General features: G+C 39.2%; 1 non-coding gene across 1 annotated transcript; it reads right to left on the reverse strand.

Annotated features, from left to right (window-relative positions):
- Positions 1–3,125: 3,125 nt before the first annotated feature.
- On the reverse strand, positions 3,126–3,232 carry LOC115868618. The gene has a single exon (XR_004045704.1). It is a non-coding gene; the product is annotated as a U6 spliceosomal RNA (small nuclear RNA).
- Positions 3,233–9,677: the final 6,445 nt, after the last annotated feature.

The raw sequence follows: 9,677 nt of genomic DNA on the forward strand, positions 1-9,677 counted from the left end.
ATGCTCCCCACCCCGGCCCACTACCATGATCCCAATTCTACCTTACATATCCGGCTGGACCAGAGGATGTACACTGGCACAGACAGGAACTGGAAATACAGTGAACCCAGGACAGATGAACCCTCCAGGACCAGTGGAGAGAGTGACCATAGAGGGAGGGTGGAGGGAAGGTGAGGGAGAAAGGGGGAACAGATGACAAGGTCTACATATGGCCTCCTTCCTGGGGGACGGACAGCAGAGAAGTGGGTGAGGGAGCTGTCGGATGGGGTAAGATATGATAAAATAATTTATAAATTATCAAGGGTTCAGAGGGAGAGGGGAGTTGGGAGGGAGGGGGGAAAAAAACGAGGAGCTGACACCAAGGGCTCAACTGGAAAGCAGGTGCTGTGAGAATGATGAAGTCAACATATGTACTAATGTGCTGGACACAAATTATGTATGTACGGATTGTGATGAGTTGTATGAGCCCCTAATAAGATGGTTATTTTTTTTTTTAAAGAAACTTTTAACTAACTAGAATAAAGGGGTTTATAAGTCCATGGTAAAAACTGGAATGCATTCCACTAATTCCAACAACGTGAAGAGATTGATGAGAGAAATGCTAGTTTTATTTCTTCCCTCACAGAGATTTCCATTCTTCTGGCACTTCATGGTATAGTCAATATTCTTTACCCACATCATAATTCAAAGGCATCAATTCTTTTCCAGTCTTCCTTCTTTATTGTCCCACTCTCAAGTACATATGACTCCACTGACAAGATCATGACTTGGGTCAGGTGCAACTTAGGCCTCAAAGTGACACTTTAATGATGTCTTTTGTATTTGATTTGCCCAATGCAAATATTTTTATGTCTTGCCTGTCATTTCCATAGGCACGGGTTGTGGATCCAATGAAATCCTAGACAACCTTGATCTTTTCTCCAATTATCATGATGTTGCATTTGGTTTATTGTGAGAATTTTTGCTTTCTTAATGTTGCAGTAGAATTGCATTTCAAGTTATATTATTTGACCCTCGTTAGTAAGATCAACTCCTCTTCACTTTCAGTAAATGTTGAAATTACAAATGTTTTTTTATATGTTCTCACCACAATAACATTTTTTAGTATAGCTCCTATTGTCACAAAGTTAACTCAAACAATTGTTAAACCTCACCACACCACCATATCCTTAACTATAAAATGGGATCAGCAAATGGCAGTGTGGCAGTTACATAATCTACTGTCAATTTCAGGAAGGAGTGGAGTCTAGCCTGTCAATCAGGTCACAGCTTGATGACCTCTTTTGGGGGTGCAATTAAGGGAAAGAGTTCAATGGAGGCAAGACACACTCTCTGCTTTGTCTTCTTTGAGACATTCCTGTTCACAAGCCACATGGAGCTACATTGATGGAGCCTGAGCCCTGGAGCTGGAAGAACCACGTGGAGACCCACACTAGTGCTGAAATGCTTCCACTGCCACTGGATCCTGAGGAACCATGCCAGCACTGAGATGATTGTACCACCACTGGATCCACAAGACTTTCCTACCTTCAGCATTATTGCATGTGTGGTGTGGGTCTGAAGAGGAATTTATAGACTGGTATCAGACATATGCACTGCCACTGGATCCTGAGGACCCACGTCAGCACTGAGATGATTCTACCACCACTGGATCCACAAGACTTTCCTACCTTCAGCATTATTGCATGTGTGGTGTGAATCTGGAGAGGAATTTATAGACTGGTATCAGACATAAGAGCTAATATCTGACTAATGAACTTGTTTTGGACTGGGCTGGGTTGTTTTCTCAATATACAATTGCTCTGCTATAATAAGCTCTTTCTTACACACATCTCAGTGTCTGTGAATTTGTTTCTCTAGTCCACCCAGACAAACACACACAAGCAATGACATCACAAGAAACATACTTATAACAGTGACTCTTCTTTCTAAAAGCATGAATACTACTTGAGAAAAAGCCAGCTTCTCAGAGTTAAGTTACCAAGACCTGAGTTTCTGGTCTAGTTATTAAAGACAGAAGCTTGATTTGCATGGTGACTTAATGCCAGGGCTTGTAAGAGCCATTAACCAGTGGTCCTCACCTCAGAACTGTAGGAGACAACTAGATGGTGGCAACCCAGTGGGTGAGGATGATGATACCATTATCCATCTCTCACCTGAACAAGAGCAGCACATGCAGGCAAGCTCGCTTTCCCCAGAACTTGTACACGGAGCCCATTCAAATATGGAGGAATATTTCGATCCAATCAAAGACACTCAATCGGGTTGGCTCTTATTTGAGATAAACAGGATGTGTAAACTTAGCTTAAACGAGAACTGGTAATTACTTCTCTTCCCCTATTTCTATTCTGTAAGGCCAAATTATTTAAGTCTAAATATCACACACAGAACGCCTGGCATGTTTCTGGAGTGTTTGTGCATCTTTTTAATTATAATAAGTTCAACTCTGGTTGATGCTCACACTATAAGTGATCAGAAAGTAGAACAGGGGACCTTAAGCTCATACTATACATTTAGAAACTGAGGTGCAGGGAAAAATCATGGACATTTCTGGTGAGAAAAATAAAATAAAACTGTCACTACATAAATATACAGCTTTTCTCCTCACTGACCACTGCAAGATCTTTCTCAGCACCCTCCTCCTCCACGCACGAATCTCAGCACAGAGGCTTGAAGACGCCCACATACACTTCAGCAAAAGACACCATTTGGTATCAGGTAAGCAGTGCAATTCCTCATCGTGGCAAAAACGAGAAATTCCTCATTATTCATTTACCATCATGTTCTTTTAGAACAACAACAAAAAAAAAACTATAAATTGTTTCTATATATACCTTTTGCATTTGTGCTTTTCAATTGGGCAGCTGGGGATGGGGCAGAGATTTTAAACATACATTTAAAAGTCAAACAGATTTCTATGGAAAAACTTTCAGCTTCCGGTACAAACAGAATAAGAAGCAAGAATTAAAATAAGGAAGAAATTGATGCGGTGACTTACAATTTTTCTAGCAGAGACCGGGCAGGAAATTATCACCTGTAATTACAGGAAAAGAAATACCCTGTATCAGGCAGTAAGTGCAAATGAATTCTAACTACCAAAATAAGCTCCATAATCTTTTTTTTTTTTTAATATGGAATGCTTCACGAATTTGTGTGTCATCTTTGTGCAGGGGCCATGCTAATGTTCTCTGCATCGTTCCAATTTTAGTATATGTGCCGCCGAAGCAAGCACAAGCTCCATAATCTTACAAAAAAAAGAAACAATTTCGTTTCCCTGCTGAGAAATTATTACATCAGCTGAAAGGCACCAAAATACGTTTATCCTACAACACTCTCCTATATTTAGCTCCTATAAGCACAACCAAATGAATATATATGCACAGGTGAAATATCTCAAAATACATTAATCAAATTCTTACAAAAATGAAGAGGCAAATAGACCACATTATGATGATACTAGATGATTTCAATACACCCCTTTTGAGCAAAGGTTTGATCAAAACTAGAAAGAAACTAAACAGCTACGCAAGAATTAAACAACATGATCTCTTAGACTTAAACAGGACACTTCCCTAAACAAAAGCACTTTTCTTTTCTAGTGCCTCTGGCTCCTGCTCCAGCACAGATCACATTTAGACCATAAAGCAAGCTTCAAGAAATTCACAAACATCCACAGACCACAAGCCATGTTTCAGACCACAGTGCTGTAAAGTTAGAAATCAAGCCCCCAAAATCAAATGCATGGAAATTAAACAATATTTTTCTTAATAACCACTGGGTAATTGAAGAAATAACGATCACTATCAAATGATATCTTGAAGCAAATGAGAACAAAAATGCAATATATCAAAATCTCTGGGACACAGCAAAAACAGCATTCAGAGGACAGGCTATAGCAATAACAGCACACATCAAAAATGCAGAAAGAATTAAAACAAACACCTTAACACATCAGCTAAAACAATTGGGGGGGAAATAGTGAAACAAACCCTCAGATTGAACTAGATTAGGGCAGAAATATATGAAGCAGAAAAACATTTTTAACTATAGAAAAAAATCAATAAGACAAGTTGGTTCTTCAAAAAGATTAACAAAATTGATATATCACTGGCATATCTAGGAAGGAAAAATGAAAGCAAATAAATTTATCTGAAAAAGAAATGAGTAACATCACAACAGAACAAATTGAGGGGGGGAAAATCCCTCAATTTGAAAAATTGTATTCTAAACAAATTTGAAGACCTAGAAGAAATGGATAAATGTCTAGAAATGTATGATCTACCTAAATTACCACAGACTTGTAAGATTAATGAGTCCACCTCTCTTACGAGACGAATGGGTTTGAGGGTCTGATCTGCAATGAGAAAACTTATAGATAAGAAAAAAAGAAAGATGCAGTTAGGATACAGGGTGGTGGGGGTGGAGGGTGGGCTTCAGCAAAGAATAGACTCTCCAGGGTCCAGAAATTTATTCAAGGTAGATTTATATACATTGCCTATCATGTAGCCTGCATCTTGTGAGAGGTTTCTCACCAAGGGTCAGTTGACAATTATTTGAGGGCATACCAAGAAACATTAACCAAGCGGTTCACAGACAGAAGGGAGGATAAAGTCAGGAACAAGGAGTAACTGATAGTTTGTAGACTGCTGTGCTTCAGGAGCTTTGCCAGGGAACAGCATGGAAAGTGTCCACTTCATCTCAGGTGGAGAGTCGGGCCAGACAGTGCATCATCAGCTCCACAGCCAGCTGCATGTGCCCAGGGGCCTTGAACTGTGGAAGGTAGTGGGCCTGTCCCATTTGCCTAAGTAGCAAACCTCGCCCCCACACAGATTGGTGTAAAGAATCTCAACACGCCTATAACTTGAGAAGAAATAGATCTGGTCATAAACTACTACCAACACAAAGAAATGCAGGAGCTGATGGTTTTTCTGGGCAATTGTACCAAACATTTAGAGAAGAGTTAATACCAGTCAGTCCTACATAAACTAACTCACAATATACTACCAAGCTCATCTGATGCTGCGATTATAACCTTGATATTCAAGCCAGGCATTGCCAGAATAAAAGATTATAAACCACTATCTCTGACAAATATAGATTCCAAGATATTCAATAAAATTCTAGCCAACAGAATTCAACAAAGCATCTAAATCAAATACATCATTATCAAGTGCATATCAGAGATGCAAGGAGGTTTAACATTAGAAAAATCATCAATATAATCCATCACAAACAAAATGAAAGACAAGAATCATATAATTATATCAATCAATGCAAAAAAAGCATCTGATAAAATTCAACATCCCTCTTGATAAAAGACTCAATTAAATAGGAATAGAAGGGGGAAATCTGCAACATAATAAAGACCATCTATGCAAAACCAACAGCCACCATCTCAATTAATGGAGAGAGACTCAAAATATCCCCCTTTTGAATAGGAACCAGATAGGGCTGCCAGAGAGGGCTACCCTTTATCATCACTCTTATTTACTACAGTCCTGGAGGTCTTAGCCAGAGCTACAAGATATCAAAAGATATTAAAGCATGCATACTCACAGAAGAAATGAAACGCTATATTTGTAGAGGATATAATCCTATATATGTAAAAATTCAAATATTCCACTTAAAATTTGGGAGAATTACTGTAATTGAAAATGTGGCAGTGTAGCAAACTATAAGATCAACATACAGAAATCAATTGACAAAGGGATCAGTTATCAGGCATCAAAGAACAAAAAATCATATAATTGTGTGCTCACCTCCATGATACGATTGCTGAAGACAAATGGGTGCATAAGCAAATGTGGCGAAGAAAGCTGATGGTGCCCAGCTATCAAAAGATATAGCCTCTGGGGTCTTAAAGGCTTGAAGGTAAACAAGCGGCCATCTAGCTCAGAAGCAACAAAGCCCACATGGAAGAAGCACACCAGTCTATGCAACCACGAGGTGTCGAAGGCATCAGGTATAAGGCATCATCAGAACAAAAAATCTTACCATAGTGAATGAGTGGGGGAGTGCAGCGTGGAGACCCAAATCCTATTTATAGGCCACTGGACATCCCCTTGCAGAGAGGTCTCAGGGAGGAGACGAGTCAGTCAGGGTGTGATGTAGCAATGATGAAAAATACAACTTTCCTCTAGTTCCTAAATGCTTCCTACCCCACCCCACCCCTGCCACTATCATGATCCCAATTCTACCTTGCAAGTCTGGCTAGACAAGAGGATGTACACTGGTACAGATAGGAAGTGGAAACAAAGGGAATCCAGGGTGGATGATCCCTTCGGGACCAGTGATGTGAGTGGCGATACTGGGATGGTAGAGGGAGAGCGGGTTGGAAAGGGGTAACCAATTACAAGGATCTACATGTGACCACCCCCCTTGGGGAGAGACAACAGAAAAGTGGGTGAAGGGAGACATCGGACAGGACAAGATATGAAAAAAATAATAATTTATAAATTATGAAGGGTTCATGAGGGAGTGAGGAGCAGGGAGGGAGGGGGGAAATGAGGACCTGATGCCGGGGACTTAAGTGGAGAGCAAATGTTTTGCGAATGATGAGGGCAATGAATGTACAAATGTGCTTTACACAATTGATGTATGTATAGATTGTGATAAGAGTTGCATGAGCCTCTAATAAAATGATTTAAAAAAAGAAAGAAATCAATGGAATTCTTTTATATTAAGGAGGAAAATGTCAAAAAGGATATTAATAAAACAATGCCATTTACAATGACTATTCAAAAGATAAATATTTAGGAATAAATCTTAATAGCAATAGAAAATGTTTATATGAGAAAAACTACAAAACATTCTAAAAAGAATCCAAGAGACTTACATATATGGAACAATCTAGCATGTTCCTGAGTAGGGAGACTACATATAGTAAAAATGTCAACATTACCAAAACCACTTTACAAATTTAATGCCATTCCAATCCAAGTCCCAGCCCAGTTCTTCAAAGAAATATAAAAATGAATCACCAACTTTCTATGGAAAGTGAAGAAGCCTAGGATGAATAAAATACTAATATTAAAAAAAGAAACAAAGTAGAGGCTTTTCACTTCCAGGCTTTAAAACCTACTATGTATGCCACAGTAATCAAAACATCTTGGTACTGATAAAATGATAGATATGGAGACCAATGGATTAGACTTGAGGACCAAGAAATACACCCAAGTGCCTTCAGACACGTATCTTTGATAAAGGACTAAAACTTATTAAGTGGGGAAAATCCACTTAATAAATGGTGCAGGGAAAATTGTATCTTCACCTGCAAAAGAATGAAAAGGACCCATGCCTCAAATCATATACCAAGGGAATTCAAGATGGATTAAAGACCTAAATATAAACCCTAGAAACCTAAATACCATCAATGAAAAAGCAGGGAAAACATAAGGACCCTAATACAAAGCATAAAAACACTACTAAACATAATAAAAACTATTCACAATGTAGAAGACTGGGACCTTCTAAAAATACACTTATGAACATCAAAAAGATTTCATCAAGAGTTAAAAGAGAGCCCATAGTTTGGGAAAAACATTTAGCAATGATACATCAGACAAATGGTTCATTTCAAAGATCTAGAGAAGAAAACACTTGAATTAGCAAAGAAGTCCTGGTGGCATAGTGGTTAAGTATTGGATTGTGATCCACAAAGAGGGCAGTTCTAAACCACCAGCTGCTCTGTGGTAGAGAGACAGTGCTTTCTATTCCTGCAGAGTTATAGTCTTGGAAACACAAGTTCAGTTCTCCACTGTCCTGCAGGATTGCTATGAGTCAGAATTGATAACAGTGAGTTAAAAAGAAAAATACAAATAGCCCAATTAAAAAATGAGCACAGGACATAAACAGACAATTTACTAACAATGACATCCAAGTGGCCAATAAAGAAATGTTCATATTCATTAGCGATATGAGAAATACAAATTAAAACACTGTCTTACACTCACAATCTTAGCAAAATTCAAAGAAACAAGAAATAATAACAATAAACAAAGAAACAAAATACATTTCTGTCAACACCATAAGACAGAAAAAACTTTAGAACTTTATGCTTATTAATCTTATAATAATAAGTATTTGATGACATCCTTATAAAGCAAAATAAAGAAAAAGGATAAAATGTGAAGACTATGAGGAGGCATAGTGAGTGCAGAGAGAGAGGGTACAGAGAAAATTAAAGAGGAAGGGACAGAGGTAGGAAGAGAATACCACATTTATAGGGGGGTTGTAGCAATACTATTTCTGACTGAATTATTTTTCTGCCTTAATTTTATGAGATGTGCTGTGCAGCTACAGAGAATATGTTTCCTTCTTGAAAAGTTAAAACAAAAGTTAAATAAGGTTTAAAAAAATAAAGAGCAAAGGCTCCCAGGCTTAAACCCTCTCCAAGTTTCTTTTTCTTTAGATCTAAACATTGGTCTGAGTGGCTACATAAAGGGGTGAGGGGGGGGGAGTAAAACTGAAGTGGACTTGGATTCTTTAGTGACATACGAGTTCACTCCAAATAAATGGTGGGGTGGGGGGGTGGTCCTTAATACATTTCTTTTAGCAAAGGGTTCCACATTTTTGTTTTGGACTTCGTCCTGGAAATCATAACCAGTTCCTAGTACAGGCTTGTTGCCTTTCCCCAGTATCCTAAATCCAAAACTCCCTCGGTAGATCTAAGAGCAGGTCACTGTTCATGAGTAGACTTTGAACCTTGAAACACTTTGGGATGTCTTACGCAAAGAAACCAGTTGATTTCAACCTCCGTGGTAAGTTAAGCCCCAGAGACAGGCCTGGTGATCCACTGCTGCTGAACAGTCTCAGCCTTAAGACCTTTATGGAGCAGATGGATCTGACCCCAGGGGAACTCAAAACACCAAGCCAGTTAAAAGGGAAGGCGAATGAGAGGGGCTGCTACCTGCTGGGCTTTTGCGTAAGTTCCTGAATGAGTCAAGAAAACCATTTGCTTGGCCAGGAACTTGCCGAGTGTGTCATGTCTCAGCTAATCAACACAGTTATGACCTGTTTCTCCCGCAAGGAGAGGGTTGATGGATTTGAGAGCAACTGACTGTTTCTGTCAGTTTTCTCTCCTCATGGAAAAGAGCTACCATCTGGGAACAGATGGTCCAGGACAGTCTCCCAACCTCTGTTTATGTTCTTTTTCAAATGCCATCAGTTGGGATCTGGAAGGAGTGCAGTAGAATGGGCTTGCCTAATTCTTGGTTCTCTAACTGATCTAATGCTATATCCTTCATCTTGGTGTCTATTGGTTAAAGGGTGACATTTAGTATCTACCTGCCTCTCCATTCGTTTAGTTCACAAAACATTCAGAAACTGGGCAGAGAAAGGGGGAGCGAACAAGCTTTCTAATCTTAGGAATAATAATTCTTCCCCTCCTCCTCCTTTGATGCCCTGGCTTCAGTAAGATTTATAAAGATGGAGACTAATAACCCTTAGTCACCATTCAAGCCTGGCACTAAACGTATCCCGTGGCTCAACTTTTAGCCAAATAATAGGTAGACCAATAAACAGAACAATAAAGATCAAGGAGCTATGAGCTCCTTAGAACGATCAATTACACAGGAGCAAAGGACAACATTTACCTGGAGACAGAAAGGGGCAGAAAAGAGAAGTGGTACACCGAGAGGATATGGGAAGAGGGCTGCTACATCATGGGCATGGTAACA

The sequence above is a fragment of the Echinops telfairi genome, unplaced genomic scaffold, assembly GCF_000313985.2.
Source record: "Echinops telfairi isolate 266 unplaced genomic scaffold, ASM31398v2 ScPeMD7_15;HRSCAF=58, whole genome shotgun sequence".
In the NCBI taxonomy this organism is placed as follows: Eukaryota; Metazoa; Chordata; class Mammalia; order Afrosoricida; family Tenrecidae; genus Echinops; species Echinops telfairi.